Source organism: Epinephelus lanceolatus, chromosome 19 (assembly GCF_041903045.1).
Source record: "Epinephelus lanceolatus isolate andai-2023 chromosome 19, ASM4190304v1, whole genome shotgun sequence".
Taxonomy (NCBI): Eukaryota; Metazoa; Chordata; class Actinopteri; order Perciformes; family Serranidae; genus Epinephelus; species Epinephelus lanceolatus.
This window is the reverse complement of record NC_135752.1, coordinates 34,295,969-34,313,511: the sequence shown is the minus strand read 5'-3', so window position 1 is coordinate 34,313,511 and position 17,543 is coordinate 34,295,969. Positions and strand designations below refer to the sequence as shown.

General features: G+C 42.2%; 1 pseudogene; it reads left to right on the top strand.

The window, feature by feature from the left end:
• Positions 1-2,053: 2,053 nt before the first annotated feature.
• LOC117269874 (nicotinamide riboside kinase 2-like) overlaps positions 2,054-17,543 on the top strand; it is a 111,101-nt pseudogene continuing 95,611 nt past the window's right edge.

The window sequence follows — 17,543 nt, the reverse complement described above, 5'->3', positions numbered from 1 at the left end:
AGATGTTATAGCTTTAACTGACTACATTTACCATCAACACAGACTGGACATCCACATAAAAGGTGGCAAAATTTCTCTTTAATGTTTTGATATGTGACAGTAATCTGTCCTCACATCCCCTCTCTTTGTCTGTCCTACATTCTTAACTCAGATGACATTCCTTTCTTCTTCTCTCCTCATCCTTTACCCATGTCTCAACTCCTCTGCTTCCCTGGCATATCTAATCTCCCCTCTCCTCCCCTCTTTTCATGTATTATCCTCCCTTTTCAGCTGTCATCCCTCTATTCTCCTGGTCTCCCTGCGATTCTCATCTCAGGCACATCTCTTTTCTCCTCTCCTGCAGAAAATGGGCCGATCTTCTCTCCCGGTGACATTCGATGAGCAAATAAGACTGCATCGTCAGCAGGACACTAACCATATGCCAGTACAACGATGCAGCAATGCCATTTATACACACTATAAAGCACTGAGCTGTGATTATAGCGGCATGCTAATAAAACAGTTCTGTGAAGACAGAGCTGGCAGAGTTGCTCCATCGCAGAGGGTAAAGAGAAGGGATAAAACGGCCGCATAATTACAAGGGAGGAATGTATGTATATGTGTGGAGGTGCGCGTGTGGAACATGTGTGTTGGAGGGACTAAATATGTGTGTGGGCTTTTATACATGTCAGTGCGGTGAGAGTGTGTGTATGTGTGTGCGTTGGAGTGATTTCATGTGTGTATTTTTGTGGTTTGCTTTGTGTGCCAGGACTGTGAAGAGCCTCTCATCTGCTGCCCAGAATTAGCCAATAACTGGCACCTTCTCTTGATAACTAGCTCAGTTAAAAAGTACTGAGCTTTAATTGACTCTCTCTCTGCCTCTCTCTGTCACTCTGCATCTGTCTTTCTTTAGTGTAAACAACACTTCTACATCCCTGTCTGTGTGATAAAAATACTATTTCTTTCTCTCTGTCACACAGGCATATGTTCGGGTCTCATATTTGCAGTTTTGGACATCTCATCTATCAGCTATAACACTCAGCAAAGTGACTACTGAGATCTAGGTACATGGGGATACTGCTGCAACAGTGCCCTGTACAAGAGAAGAAGACATGCTTACAGTTGAACCAGGTTTTTAAATACTTTGTGTGAGGTAAAACCAAAAGCAAGGGAACCCAAAATTTGGTTAAACTATCCATTATTGCACACTGAGTGTGTGCAAAACAACATAAGTATGGTTGACAAAGCTGAACCAGGAAATTGGTCTATAAACTGTGATGGGTGTTTACAATTGACAATTTGGACAAAATTCCTCTAGTCATCTTTGTTTTCTCTTCGTTAGTTTGGCTAAGCTAGGGGGGTAATTAAAAACATAATAAACACTTACTGTCTGATTGTCTGAAGTCAAAATATGTGATACACTTTGGTCAGCAGTAATTTAATGTACATGAGTTACAATAGGAGAGAAATCGTCTTTTAAAACACAAATTCAAACCATGATTTATTTTAATCCAGTAAAGAATTATCACTAAGTTGATTTAATGTTACGATCTTGAGGAAAAAACAAGTGCGGGACACAGGATGGAAATGAAAGCAAAGCACCCTAAACATCCCTCTCCCCAGCAATGATTTCCAGCTCCTCTTGGGGACCCCAAGGTGTTCCCAGGCCAGATGAGATATGTAATCCCTCCAGCATGTTCTGGGTCTGCCCCGGGGCCTCCTACCAGTGGGACATACCCAGAACACCTCTAACAGGAGGTGCCCAGGAGGATCCTGATCAGATGTCTGAACCACCTCAGCTGATTCCTTTCGACACAGAGGAGCAGCGGCTCTACTCCGAGCTCCATCCGGACACCAGCAACATCTGGTGGTCGGGCCTTAGGCCATGGGGTCCGGTCAGGTTCAGCTCGAAAGAATAACAGGGAGCCGTCACCCTGTGGGCCCACCACCTGCAGGGACAGAAATCAGGGTCCGGTGCATTGTGTGCTGGCAGGAGCGGGGCCCTGGGTATGCTGATCCCTGGCATCATGGACTGACTCTAGAGGGAAAAGGTTTATTGTCACAAGAAATTAGAATGGTCGTGATCCCGGGTCCAGGGTCTGTTAAGGAGGACATTGAACGCATGGTACAGGAAGCTGAGAAGTACAAGGCTGAAGACGATGTCCAGCGTGACAAGGTGTCTGCCAAGAACGGCCTGGAGTCGTATTCCTTCAACGTGAAGTCAACTGTGGAGGATGAAAAGCTTGCTGGCAAGATCAGTGAAGACGACAAGCATATGATATCAAATATGCTCGTTGCATATTTGACCCAGCACTGGGTTGCAGAAATAAACCAGTTAGGTAGTGATTTCAGTGTGCTCCAAGATCTCAGCAAATTAATTTACTTAGTGAGTGCAATATTATAATAACTGATGGAAACTGGTAGTAATGTACCTGTTATTCATCTCAACTCAAACTTTAACCTAACGTAAAAAGAAGAGGAAGGAGAAGAAGAAGAAGAAGAAGAAATACACACATGCACCAACAGGACCTATACATGCATTAAATGGACAAATGTCAGAGCAAGGGGACTGCCTTGGACAGGCGCCCTGAGCAGCTGGGGGTTCGGTGCCTTGGAGGTGAACTGACACCTCTAAAGCTACCAGTCCATGCTCCATATTTGGTCCATAAGGGGACTTGAACTGGTGACCCTCCATTTCCCAAGTCCCCTTGGACTGAGCTACTGCCGCTGCTAGCCCCCACCACCCTAAAAACAAATCCCCTCAAACAGCCCTGTGAAGAAATGATTACCACCCAAAATGTCTTCACTTTCTAAAAATGCCTTCTACCTCATGAGTGCTGAGCTCAATATGGTCCTCACAAGGACAGATGTGTAAGAACACACACACACACACACACACACACACACACACACACACACACACACACACACACACACACACACACACACACGCGTAGGCTACCACAGACCCATTATTGAGTCATGCTCACTCCTATCATTAACTCTGGAAACTGTGATCAAACAAGTGTTTCGCTAATGATCGGCACTATTTTTCTAAACCACTATCATATGCGCACATAACACCAGATTTACACTCAGACCACAGATGAATTTGCTCCTCGCTGTAATCCATCACTCTCTGGATGGATGTTTGGACACAAATATCACACAGGTGGTACGCACAATAAAAAACAAGCCCTGCACAGTGTAATGCAGTTCAACTCAACCAAAGTTTTTCACAACAATTTGCGACCATTATGTATATAGTAATACATATACAGTATCTGATATAGTTACACGTGTGCATGCATATAAGAGAGATAAAGAGGTGGGGATAAAATGATGTCTTTTTTTAAAGAAACTGTATGCAACATTCAGACCATAACTATAAATAAAGCCCTTTTTAAGCGGGATTTATACCTCTGTGTCAAATTGATGCCATAAGCTACGCCATAGCCTGACGTGCACCTCCCCTGAAATGTAACTACAAGTCAGGGCGACGCAGACCTCCTGTCTATTTCTGTAAGCTGAAATCATTTCCCTCAGTGGAAATGATGCTTTTATTTGCTTTAATTTCACAGATAAACAAAAAAAAAATGTTAAGACAAAAAAAAAAAAAAAAAAAAAACGCCACAAAATAGCATTTTAATGCTTGTGTGTGATTTATCCTGGCTTCATATTAGCAGAGGAAATCTCCACTAGTTGCTGGGCTAATTTGCAACCGTAAAATGTCATAGGCTTGTGCTAATAATGTTAGCATGTTATAGTATAAGACAGTTGTTTTGTCAGTTGTAATGGAGCCAAATTTTGTAACATTATCTTTGCTAAATGTTGCTGTTGTCCCTGGCTTCATATGAGTAGAGGAAAAGTCTGCTAGCCGCTAGGCTAATTTGTACAATGTAAAATGTCATAGGCTTGTGCTAATAATGTTAGCATGTTATAGTATAAGACAGTTGTTTTGTCAGTTGTAATGGAGTCAAATTTTGTAATGTTATCTTTGCTTAATGTTGCTGTTGTCCCTGGCTTCATATGAGTAGAGGAAAAGTCTGCTAGCCGCTAGGCTAATTTGTACAATGTAAAATGTCATAGGCTTGTGCTAATAATGTTAGCATGTTATAGTATAAGACAGTTGTTTTGTCAGTTGTAATGAAGTCAAATTTTGTAATGTTATCTTTGCTTAATGTTGCTATATAATGTTTGCTAGCCACTAGGCTAATTTATACAATGTAAAATGCCATAGGCTTGTGCTAATAACATTAGCATGTTGTATTTGTGGGACAACTGTGTCCAGCAATTTACAAAGAACCAAATGAGGGCCACATTTTCCTGCTCCAGCTTGTGATAATCACAGCTTTGCGGAATCAACAGTCATGACTGGCGTGACGTAATACATCAGCACTGGCCTCGAGTGTGACGTATAACATACATGTTGGCAGTGCTTTCTAAACAACAATAATGGCATTAACGTATCAGCAACAATCATTTACTGTCCCCATTATATGGTCGCTAATCTCATCTTCTGCTCGGAGGGTAAGGAGCTCCCAGACCTAATTGTTTTCAAAATTTTCAGACATTTACATCTGTTTTTCTTCTTTTTTGAGTTAGCCATCAATTGCGAACAGCTACTTTTTAAATCCCCCATGGTAGGTTGCAACCACAACATGTTGTCACACTGTCCTGCGCTGTTACTATCTCCCATGGCAGACTAAAGGCAAGACCACTTTGACCCCATTCCATGATCATACCTTATATACAGCATGATGAGGCAGAATAATGGTGTTAAATTTTCACCTTGAACAGGCAGTGTTTAAGGGGCTTGAGATGGGATTGCTGTCAACATGGAGGTGGCTGAGGCGGCGGCTAGCAGTTTTGGTGCCAACAATAGGTACAGTGCCGATGAGTGTTAACTGAGCTTATGGCGTTAACTTGGGGGAGCGGAGCAGAGGGTGGGCGCTACACTTCTGCAACGATGCCGTTCTGCCACCATGGATCAGGATTGGGCGATCAGTGGTCACTGCCATGTAAGCACAGTGAAGAATGGGGGGCATTAGCCACCCAGTGGGGTACTTGCACAGGGACAGGCCAGACTGGCTACCAGAACAACAAACACGGAAGCTGGGATTACAACAACTGCAGAGGGAGTTTGACTTTTGTTCTCTTTTCAGGATGCCATTACTCCACTATATCTTTCCATAGCAAATAGTGGGTTGCTGCAATATTAATGTTCTAAATGTCACATGCAGCTGCTCTGGGTTATAGTTTGTGCTGTTATATGGCACCTTTCTTTGCACTAAAGGCAGACTGATATTAATAGAAAACCTTTGACTCAACATTGATATTAGGAATACCAGTGCACAATAGTATCATTCATCTTCTAACCGCTTCATCCTCTTGAGGGTCGTGGGGGGGCTGGAGCCTATCCCAGCTGACATTGGGCGAGAGGCAGGGTACACCCTGGACAGGTCGCCAGACTATCGCAGGGCTGACACATGGAGACAAACAACCATTCACGCTCACATTCACACCTACGGACAATTTAGAGTTATGCATGTCTTTGGACTGTGGGAGGAAGCCAGAGTGCCCAGAGAGAACCCACACTGACACGGGGAGAACATGCAAACTCCGCACAGAAGGGCTCCCACGCCCGGGATCGAACTGGCAACCCTCTTGCTGTGAGGTGAGAGTGCTAACCACCACACCACCGTGCCGCCCAGCATCATGCCATTTCTTATTAAATACCAGTGGATGACAGACACACACACACACACACACACACACACACACACACACACACACACACACACACACACACCAGCACCACCTCTCACCTGGAATTAAAGTGTGTTTGACAGCAAAACTGTCATCTCCGTTCAGCACACTGACGTTCTTAGTCATGGTAAGCAATACTCATCAGGTAGGTGCACAGGCTGAACTTTCTGACACTAATGCTGATGACAAATCCCACACTTGGAAGAAAGATGTCGTATTTCCTAACTAATCTCCAAGTTCGGTGGAGGGAAACATGGATGTATGTCTTACTTTTGAGCACACTGTGTCAAAGATGTGTAGCATGGAAGACTTTAATTAAAAAAAGTGTTTCAAAACACACCATTCCTTCGACTTACACTTGTCCCTGCAATTATATCAGGATTCACATTGTCTCAACTAGAGTTCAGTTGACTAAATCAAGAGATTTGATAATTTTATAGCAGCAAATATTGGAGTTAAGAACTGTACTGTTGTGCAGGGTTTTGGCAACTGATTAACTTTTAAATGCAATCTGTAACTCCAACTGGACTTCCTGGATCAGATTTCTCTGTCTCACTGGTATCTCAAACATCACTCTGCAACCAACGCAGCCTTCTGTGCTGTCTTAACGTGATGCTGTTTTCAGTCTGACCACCTGATATAAGATTAGCAATGCATAAAATACGCAAGCAAGGTATGTTAAAGAACGGAAATAGAGCAGGTGGAGGAGGCGGAGAAGTGAAGATAGCAGTGTTTAGCAGCACAACAAGTAACTAAGGTAGGGATAATTAGAATAACCACCTACAGCAGCAGTGAGTCAGTATGTGAGCTTTACCTTTTGTGCAATAAAAATCTCCACATCGACCTTGTTCATGTGACAGCGATTGTCGCTTTAAGGGTCAGCTCAGACAGATGAGCGCACAGTATTCGGCGCTCTGCCTGGATGGTTAAAGCACAACAAATGAGACATAGTTTATTTTAACAGTGTAATTGGTGCTCAAAGTGGGCCAGTTCTCCCATACGCACTTCTACATTTTACTCTTTGGTGTAGTGTGATTTTTTTCATGCACACCCACACTTCTCACAAGCTGCTGATACTCTTTTCTGCCCTCTCCATATCAGATCCCCTGGGGGCCTCATAGTGGCCCTAAATAAACAACATTACCCAGAGGACACAAGGGCGCAGACTGCCCAGGGAGCACTACGTGACGGTCACCTGTCTCGTCTGCCTGCTTTTCTCTGTCAGTCTGGTTGGTATCCTGTCTAAATAACATTACATTACAATAATGTTGGCCTGGCTCCAAAAAGGAAACAAAAACAGAACAAGAAAAGAGTCAGAAGAGAACAAAACAGAGCTTTGAAATTCAAATCATATATTACTAAATGCAGGCTGCTCAGCTGGCAACACATGTCAGTATGACAAGACGTGAGACTTTTACATCCAACAAGAATTGAATTATGGTTGAAATGACAATCAGGTTGACGATATGTTAGAATGTCACGTAGTGTGGACATTAACATTATGATATTTTGCAGACACTGGGTCATTCATTTTCCTTACCCACTTATCCCGTTGGGGGTAGCGGGGTTGCTGGAGCCAGTGCCAGCTGTCACTGGGTTCACCCTGGACAGGTCACCAGACTATCACAGGGCTGACACATAAAGACCGACAACCATTCACACTCACATTCACACCTACGGACAATTTAGAGTCACCAATTAACCTGCATGTCTTTGGACTGTGGGAGGAAGTTGGAGAAACCCACGCTGACACGGGGAGAACATGCAAACTCCGCACAGAAGGGCTCCCCCACCAACCAAATATAAACATCTAATGATGTTGGTGGCCAGCTGGATAAAAGCAACAAGCTAACGTTAAAGTCACTCCTGCAGCCTGTGGATGTAATAATGCTGCAGCCGCTGGCGTTGCACGAGGGCAAGTCGCTTGACTGGAAAGAGGAACTGCAAAAGACTGGCAGAAGGGTACCTCAGGACTTAACAGGACTTGTCATGGTTTTGTTGTAATAAATCTATTAACATTAACCCTCTGTCTTGTTTTACCTCTCCTCACCCCTTATTTTAGAAGAACCTGCAAGCCTTTCTTGATGCCAAGGGCTCTGTAAATCCCTAGGTGGCATTGTAGGGCTTTTGAATTACTTCTTAAATATTTTTAAATTGCTCTTAGTTACTTTTAAATTGCTTTTAATTTATATTTACATTTTATTGGTATTTTAACCTCTTGCACTCCACCCCCATTTTGTAGCAAAAACACCTAAAATGACATACCCAAATTAAAATGACTGTAGCTTCTGAACCGCTCTGACTACATACATGCATAAGAACTTGCCAGAAAGAAAACTCTCTGAAGTTTGTTGTGAAAGTGTCAGAAACACTCTAGGTGATACAGAGACAGAGTAATGGGCCTCTGAAGTCAGTAAAAAAGTGAAGATTTTGCCTAAAATAAAATAAAACTTGTGTTTCAGGATGAATAACTGTCTGTGGCTTCATCTGAGCAGGTAAATGACACTGTGGGGCTGTACGCACACTATCAGTGAACATTTGTGTCAAATTTGAAGAAGATTGCTCAAAGTATGACCATTCTACAGTGTTTTTTCCATGAAAAGATCCAAGATACAGGTCGGTCACTCCGCTTCAAAACAGTATTATCAGTGATCAAACAACACTCAGCCAGCTTCAAACATTGTACCTTATTGAAATCAGGTGTGATTATGATAGCTGATGTTGTTTGTGACACAGAAACACCATATGAAACGTGAAAGTTATGATCCCACTTTCTAGATGGTATATTTCAGCCAGAAATAGTGGTAGGAGTGAGACTCTTACCTTTTATAAAACAGCTACGTGCCCACTTTTGGCTTCGCATAAGATTGCGAGTAATCCTTTAACTTTTCCCATCGAAAAAAGGCATGACATGACTTGTCACCACTCATCGCGATTTTGGACTTTGTGTGTTTAGGCTGCTCTGGTGCGAAATCCATAATAAATAAAAGAAAAACGATGTTATTTTTGAAAAGTCGAGAGCTTCCTGATTCCCAAACATCACATGTTTTGATGACGTAGTGCGCCTGGGAGATACCATTTAACAGAGGAGGGGGGGAGCGAGGACGTCAGCATCCTAGTGGAGTTAGAGAGGTTTAAAAGGGGTGTTCGATAGACTAAAGTGGCACCAGGCCACAGCTACAATTAATTTTATTGTCCCACATGTTGGTTTCAGAATTGTAAATTATGAGATCATGAGATGGTGACTAGTCAGGCAGACTTGACTGTTGCCAAAATGAGATGATACGTAGCTCATGATTCCTTTGGCTTAAGGGTTACAGTACAGAATTGTCGCAGAGAATGGGTTGACAAAATATGTAAAACCTACAGTGTATGCTACAGGAGGCTGTTTCTGTTGTTTAAATCAATCTACATCACCTCCAAACTCATCCACTGACCAACAAGCATAGTACCTGAACCTTAACCTACACTTTGCAGATGACTTCTCACTCTATGTGAGAGGTGTTCAGCAATACAGTAGACCTCGATGTGGTCTGTGTAACTTTCGATAAACGTAATTAACTGAGGTGGTTTCGATGTGTGTCTCTTGCTCAACTACCTCTGGAGGTGTTTCATGCTCAACCAACTAATAAGACACAAAGGCAGAGCCAGGATATGCTGGGGGATTAAGAGTAAGACCCTCTGGGAGGGTTAGGCTTATACTTTACTTACAAGGTCATTAAAATATTATCATTCCAAGTTGCAGTTGGGTTTATTCGGAAGCATTCTAGGTTTGTGTCAGGTCTGTGAGCCCTAGTCAAACTTGATCTCCCATTCATTCACTGCAGGAAAAGGAAAAGACACATGCAACAGATAATATAAATGTAGCAGATGCTCTGAGTTCAGACCTGTCAAGCTGTTATTAAGACTTTTTCATTTGATGTTCAGTCTACGCTACCAATAGTTGGACAAGAAATTGGATTAGTCTGAATACTGGGGGAAAACTTTTTACATCAGAGCTTGTTATGTTTTGGAGCACAAGGACAAGGATCCATCTGTGTGCAGATAACAGGCCCTGAAAAGAAAATTATAATCAGTCTCCGGGGAGAAAAGAGGGCACTGCTCGTGCACCACAGCCAAATATCCTCATTTATAAAGAGTCGATTAAATATCTCAAAAGCAAAGTGGCTTCCCAGTCTGCTCACTGGTGATTAGATTGAGGAATCTCTGTCTATGTGTCTGCCTGACTCTATCTTCCTCTCACATTTATTTCCATCTCGCGCCTTATTTTCATCTCAGTCTGTACTTTGCTCTGTTTTCTTGTACGTCTTCATTACTTCACGCTCTCTCTAACTTCTCTCATCCTTTATTTTTTTCTTGTCACCTTCTCCTCTCTTTTTCACCCTTGCATTTCTGTCCTCCCTTCCAACCTCTGTCAATGCAGCAGCTGTGAATCGATACTTGTTAACATAGTTTTACCCAACGGCAGCCTTGGAATACTTTACACACACACACACACACACACACACACACACACACACACACACACACACACACACACACACACACACACAGTGCAGAGTTTCTCTACACTAACTGATTAGCTATATTAACGTCAAGGCCATGCACTAAATGCCCAAGGCCAGCGACTTGATTGGTCAATACCCAGCGGCCTGTGTCCTAATTGGCTGGCCTACGAGGAAGAGCAGAGGGACTTACTACTTCATTAGGAAGCAGAGAGATGCCAAGATTGGACCCACAATCACCGTCAGTGTATGTGTGTGTGTGTGTGTGTGTGTGCGCGCGCGCGCGCATCAGCCTGCCCTGCTCTATTCAGCTCATTTCTGCCCTGCCAATAAATCCATACTTACACAGAGGCCTTGATATTTAATATCCTCACCCTGGAACAGAACGCTTCACATTTGGCCTCGATGAAAGTCACAACAGTCTTTTAAACTCAAGCAAGCTTTATTAATAAAGAGCTACCGCAAGGTGAACAGCCCCGTCTCTTAGAAATTATGTTTATATGCAACTAATTTGAAATGGCAAACATGCTTTGGAGGGAAACAAATGATCTTTTCTGTTAACAAAATGAGGGAATGTTGCTAATTATCGTACCTGGCAAGTTGCAAAAATGTAGATACTAATTCTATCAGCAAAATGTTCACTGATATTTCAACGTTTCAATCTTGCAATACACTCTCGTAGTGATGCAGCATTATTTTTATTATCACCTTTTTTTTATTAACATTCAACCATCATCACCATCTGTCTTTTACCTTAACCAGTGCTTTTGTTTCCGCAAACTAAAGATAGACAGAAGTCTGAACATGAGCCAGAATCTGATGTCACAGTCCTACACTTTGTATGCCTGCTATTGTTGTCGATAAAGAGACTCAAAACCCTTAGGATCGGACATTTGAAGGTTTCCTCACAAGAATTGGTACATCATGACAATTTATGTATAGTGCCTGACAAACAAGCAGTATCAGTTGACACACTTACAAGCTTTCCTATCCACACATACTAAAAGGTGTTTCCTGTCACTTAAGCTGCTGTTTCCTGTTATTCAGGTAACCAGTTCTGGGAACAATTGCTCTTCCTCCTCACCCACCCAAATTTGGTCAGAGTCTTGTTAACTCAAAGAATTGTTGTCTCCTAATGTATCATCCAGATAACGGTTGTGTTGTCACCACAATGTACCTACTAGTGCAATCCAGTCTGAGGTGTAATTTCCCCCACTTTCAAAATTATACTTATACTAACCATGCAAATCACGCTTAATAAGCTACTGTTTGTGCAGTCATCAGATTCTGGCTGAGAATGTGAATAGAGCTGCTGATTTATATATATATACACATATTTCAACATATCCTCAAAGAAAAGTTCGTATGATAACCTACGAAAACACACACACAACAGTTTGTATGATATCTGACGAATTAGCACCCTACGATTTACGTTAAGACCATAACATACAGCTATGTAATTAACGTAACGTTACTGTGGTTAGGCTGAGGAAAAGAAACATAGTGAGGATGTACCTTAAAATGACTCTGAGTTCACGCTGTTCCATACATGCATCCTCAGGGTAAAGTCAAGAGGGGAAAGTCTGGGTTTTTTATGGCCTATCCACAACCCCAACCTGCCTTCTTTTAAGTCCGCTTGGGACTGTTCCTTGTTTACTTTAGTCAACCCATTGGTCACATGATTGCAACCTTTCAAAATACGTGAGATATGTACAAATTTGCAAGGGTGCAGTATTTTTCAACAAAAAACATACACAGTTTGTGAGAACAGCTACCCTGGAAATCCAGAATTCTCGCGAGAGCACAATTTGAATTTGCTCAGCGAGTCTGGCAATCAGTAATGATACTCATTACCCATGCCGTTGGAGCCAAGCTGCACCAATCACATCCGTGTATCTGATATAGGCAAGCCAGAGGCGAGCTAAACAGATGACGACAGCACTGTTACGATTGTAGTGTTATCCAATTGCGTGCAGTTATGTTTTCAAATGCATGCTTGGTGCCGCCCCTCAAGTTGGGCCATTTTCATTACTCATAGCCAGACCCTAAATCTTTCTAGATTTGGGTCTGGATTTCCAGGCTAGAGAACAGCCTGCACATTTAGCTTATTAACTGCTACTCCGGCAGAATTTAGCATAATGTCCAACTGATTCATATTTGGATTTTATTTGGATTACCACAGTCCTCAAATATATGTACAAATGCAAGAAATGGGATTAAAATCCTATTTTTCCCCCAATTTTCAAACAAACGTTATTGTTGTGGCAGCCAACGTAGGGCCCAAAATGCAAACACAAACAGGAAACGGGGAATGGTTAAAGGCAGTTTATTGTAGTTTGAAGAAGTGGAGCTGAAGGCTTGAATGACATGATGGCTGAGGTGGGCATGGAACGGCAAAGCAGAGCAGGCAAATTAGCTGAAGTCAGAGCAGTCCAAATCATGAGGCAGAAGGCAAGAACGAGGCTGGATGTGGCTGGTTACAGTTAAAGTTGGTGTGGTGAACGTGAGACACAGAACAGAGTGTAAATTGATGTCCAAAAGTACAAAAAGACAAAGTGTCAAAAACCTAGACATTGGCCTTGATGTCTGAAGCAGAGGAGACTGAACGATCTGGCAGAGTCTGGATGTCCGAGCTGGGAGTTTATACTGCAGTGGCTTGATTGTAGATGAGGTTCAGGGGTGCAGGTTCAGCAGCTGTTTGCACTCAGGAGGATTGGCAGGAGGAGGGAACCAGAAGGCCACGCCCAGCAAACACACGGAGACAACAGGAAACACAAAGGAGAGGCAAAGCTGAAACCTCAACAGCCCTTGAATTTATCCAAAAAAATAACTTATATGTAATTATTACATTCTGAAAGTTACTTGCCCAAAGCTGTGCAGGAGCCACAATAATATGACTTTTCGGGGAAAATAAACAGTTTAAACATTGACTGGTCACACAGTTCAGTCCCTAACTTCTAAAATAAACTGTCATGTAACTGACCTTTTCCAAAACCCCTGCAAGTACGCCAAGGCACAGCGCTTACTTTATCTTTTCACCACTATTGCCATCTCTCATTTCTCTCCCTCACCCCGTCAACTCTATCCCCTTTGTTCCCCACAGACCCCCCACTGGCTCCCTCATACTGTCATGTGGAGGAGAGTGTCGACGCAATGTCTTTTATGTGGATGAACCCACAGAGTTGGAATTCACCAAGCCAAATAATCGAGAAAAAGTACTACTGATCTGACAGACAATACCACAGCTGTGGTTCTACAGCAGTTTCAGCACTGCGAGCGGGCCTGCACCATGTGTGTGTCTGCAGACAGTGACAAGTGTAGCTCTCCTGAGTGTATTTGAGTGTGCAGGGTAGACATTTAGAGTCATGTGTGCATGCATGTGCTTGTGAATTAATCTAATTAAAGTAACTAAGGTTTGTGAATTCACTCTGTAATGCGTGTGCGTGATGTTGTGCTTTTGCAGGTTTGTTTGTGTGATGAGAAGATATGTGAAGCACTATAGCAGCTGTTAGTGCAAAAAGAAACTGAGCGATGATCAAGAGTTTGGTTGCATAATGTAAAGCAGGCCGGACCGCATGCTTCAAAGAGGCATGATGAAGGAATTAAAGCTCAGGGCTACAGGAGTCGTTTTTTCTTTTTCTGTACACATGTTGTGTTGTAGCTGAAAAGGTGAAATGAAGGTGGGAAGGTGATGAAATAAATCAGACACACCTGTGAGCGACAACAAAACCCAACTAGGTGTCACTTCTTAAAAAGCGCCTTGCCTGTGCTGGCATGTTCTGAATGAATTCTGACTACAGACCAGTATAATACACACACACATGGTTTCCTTCTATTTTTTATTTCATTTTATTTTATTATATTTATATTTATCTTATTTTATCTTATTATATTTTATTATATTCATTTTATTTAATTTAATTTATTTTATTCAATTAAATTTTAATTTATTTTAGTTTTACAAAAGATTATTTTAATAAATCAAACATGGCTGCACAATTAACTTCATTTTCACTTTTTATTTTATCTTAAAGTTTTAAAAGGTTTCAGATGTTTTGTGCAAGCCTTTTAGACTCACTTTTAACCTATAAATACCATGCAGGCTATTCACAGCTTATGTGAAGTCATTTGGTAAATTAATTAAATGGCATCGACTATGCTCTGTTTTATTGCTTGTTGCTGTAAACATGCTATGCTTAATTAAAAAAAAAAAAAAATAATTGAAGTTGGGTTACAGAATAAATTACATACTGCTGCTGTGCCAAATATAATTTAACGGTTAACTAAAGTGATTATTGGCAACTAAATTAATAAACTGAATACTATTTTTATGTGTTTATCTTTAGACACAATAATTGGGAGAAAAAATAAATTAATTAATTGTCTATTGAAATAAAGTTTTGGAAAATGCAAGTTTAGTACGTCAAATGTCTGTCCAGTGATAAGGCATAAATTGTACTAAGTAGTAATTTCATTAAATGTGGTTGCCAGCACCAAATGCACTCCACTTCTGCACTTGTCGGGTGGTTTATGGTTCTTTATAGAAGAAAATAAACAAGCCAAGCTACAAATGAAATATTTTCAGCATAAGTAAATGAAGCCTAATTACAACAAGAATTGCGCAACTTCAAAATTGCTAGATAAACATGATAAATCAACAAATAAATGTCTCCCTTTATAATATAAAACAGCTACTTAATTACGGATGCAGCTATATGAAACACTGAAAGAGTAAATGCAGCATTTCTTCAGCTGCTTGGATCTAAAGACATTGCCATGTTGTTATCTAGTAGGTGATTTTATGTGCCGTCAGTTTGGATTTGAGTGGGCTAGTTTGCTTAAAAGATGCTCTGTGGTTTGTGGAGTTTCATATTTACATGGTCTTGGAACATTTGATGAGACATACTGGTGAGACAGACTGGTTTTGAACTGGTCATAGGAAGAGTCTGTCCATTCCTGATTGAAATCTCAAATTTTGCTGTCTACGTTTCTCTCTTAGAATTTGTGTGTATGTGTGTGTGTGTGAGAGAGTGTATCCAACTCACTGGGGTTGCAGTGCTTATTGTACTGCACAGATTTCATTGGCTAAGTAGCATTATGTGAGATGATTCAGGCTGTTTTTCGTATGTCTTCCTACAAAAAGCAGTGCACCCAAATTTGTACATATCCCACATGTTTTGAAAGGCTGCAGTCACATGACCAATGCGCTGATGGGAGTTAGCAAGGAAGCAGTCCTGAGCGCTTTCCCCTGGAGTCACATGTTCGCATTTCGCACTTTGAGTGAACCTTGAGTCATTTTAAGGTACGTCCTCGCCATGATTCCTTTCCTAAGCCTAACCTCAGTTACATTACTGGCCTAAACTTAGGGCCAGTTCCACTTCCCTTCCCTTAACCTTACCCCTTGGTTTCAAGTGCACTCACCAGATAGATTCCCCTCAGTGACGAAAGGGTTGTGTTGAGGGGTAGGGAATTTTACCTACGAATTGGGACGCCACTTCATGCAAATTAGCATAACAGATGTGTTCACCTGCATCACGCGTATCGTCGACATAGGCTTCTTGCACAGACAACGCTGTAGATATTCATGTCGGCTACATCGTGAATTAGCGACTGTCAAGCACTCAGTGCTTACAGATAATGCATTTGCAGAAACATAACACATCCTGACATATTTTGGAATTTTTGCGTGCTTATTTGCGAAATAGTACTACAATTGTGCGATGGCTTTCTCATGGAGGCTGCCATCTTCCTGGAAAACTTGCCTGGCTGGATAGTTTCGCAGTGCACCCTGGGAAATTCAGTCTTCCCCTCAGTTGAGATGGGTTTGTAAGTGTGCATCGCTCTGCCCTTCGAATTAAGTGGGGATTTTTAAGGGCTGAAAAGCACGGGGTCATCCCTATGTTTCCCGGGTTCTATGTTCCCCACTTAACCCTGCAAAAATGTTCCCCGCTTACACAAAAAGGGTTCTATGTTTCCCACTTGGCTGAGCGGGCAACATAGAACCCTGGAAACACAGAATCTTTTTTGTGTAAGCGGGGAACATAGAAGCTTTTTTGCAGGGTTAAGTGGGGAACATAGAACCTGGGAAACAGAGATACGCTCCCACATGGGAACTGCCCATTAGTCCGACAGCCCATTGTTCCGACAGCCCATTGTTCCGACCATATTAAACCCATTGTTCCGAAGTCCCGTTGTTCCAAAATCATCATGATGCCCTGTGGTTAAGGTCTGGTTAGGTTTAGGCACAAAAACCACTTGGTTAGGGTTAGGAAAAGATCATGGTGTGGGTTAAAATGAAAAAGAAAGTGACAAACACATAAGCCATGAGCCTGCTTCGCCTCAAGCCTTTCCCAGCTGACCCAGAGCCGGTCGCGGCGCACCATCAAGGCAGAAATACGCCCGCCAGGAGCTGTTCAGCACCGCGGAGAGCTCCCCACACAGCCCGGACCCCAGAGTTAATAACATGAGGTTATGGTGTTTCACTCTCTTCTCTCTATGACACTTGTATCTCGACCAGTAGCCTGCTTTTGTTGCATCGGACTAATAGGATGTCGGACCAATGACATGGACCCCTCCCAAAAGCACTTCCCTAAAGTTTGGGACACCCTAACCCTTTGCGGGAATGCGCAAAAACAAGGGCTAGGGCCAATTTTGAGATGCAGTGTACGTATTGGGACGGACCCTTAACTTCCATAACTTTAGGTTATTTATGTAACTGTGCGTTAAGGATGTAACGTCACTCCTGGGGTACAAATTCATACAATATCATGCAAACTGTTCTACTGGAATACATTGGATGACTTAATGCATGCAATTGGTCTGTGAGTTTCCTGGTCCAGTGTTACAAATGCTGCACCAGTTATTGGCAGGTTCACATTGTTCACACTGTGGAGTGCTGCCTGCTTGCTCCAGGTGCCCATGTTAACAGATTTGGCTGTTGGTGCTGGACACGTCTCACCGGCCAGCTCCTGATCTGCAGCGATAGTTTCGGGGTCTGGTCCGTCTGTTTGGCAAGAAAATACCCTGATATCTATTTTGAATGATATAAAGGATCTACTAGGTATGATGTAAATGATTTGATGACGATAAATGACAGAATATACATCCCCTGCTTTCACATATTTGTCAGTTATGTCTTAACAGAGAGTGAGCGAGACGAGCAGGGGTCATTTCGACCATCCTCAAACCAGCTACTGTTCTTATCACAGCTACCATGCTAATCCAGTGGAGAATATGCACATCAGTTAAGTGAGATAACGTTGGATTTTGTATGGGTATTTTAAAACA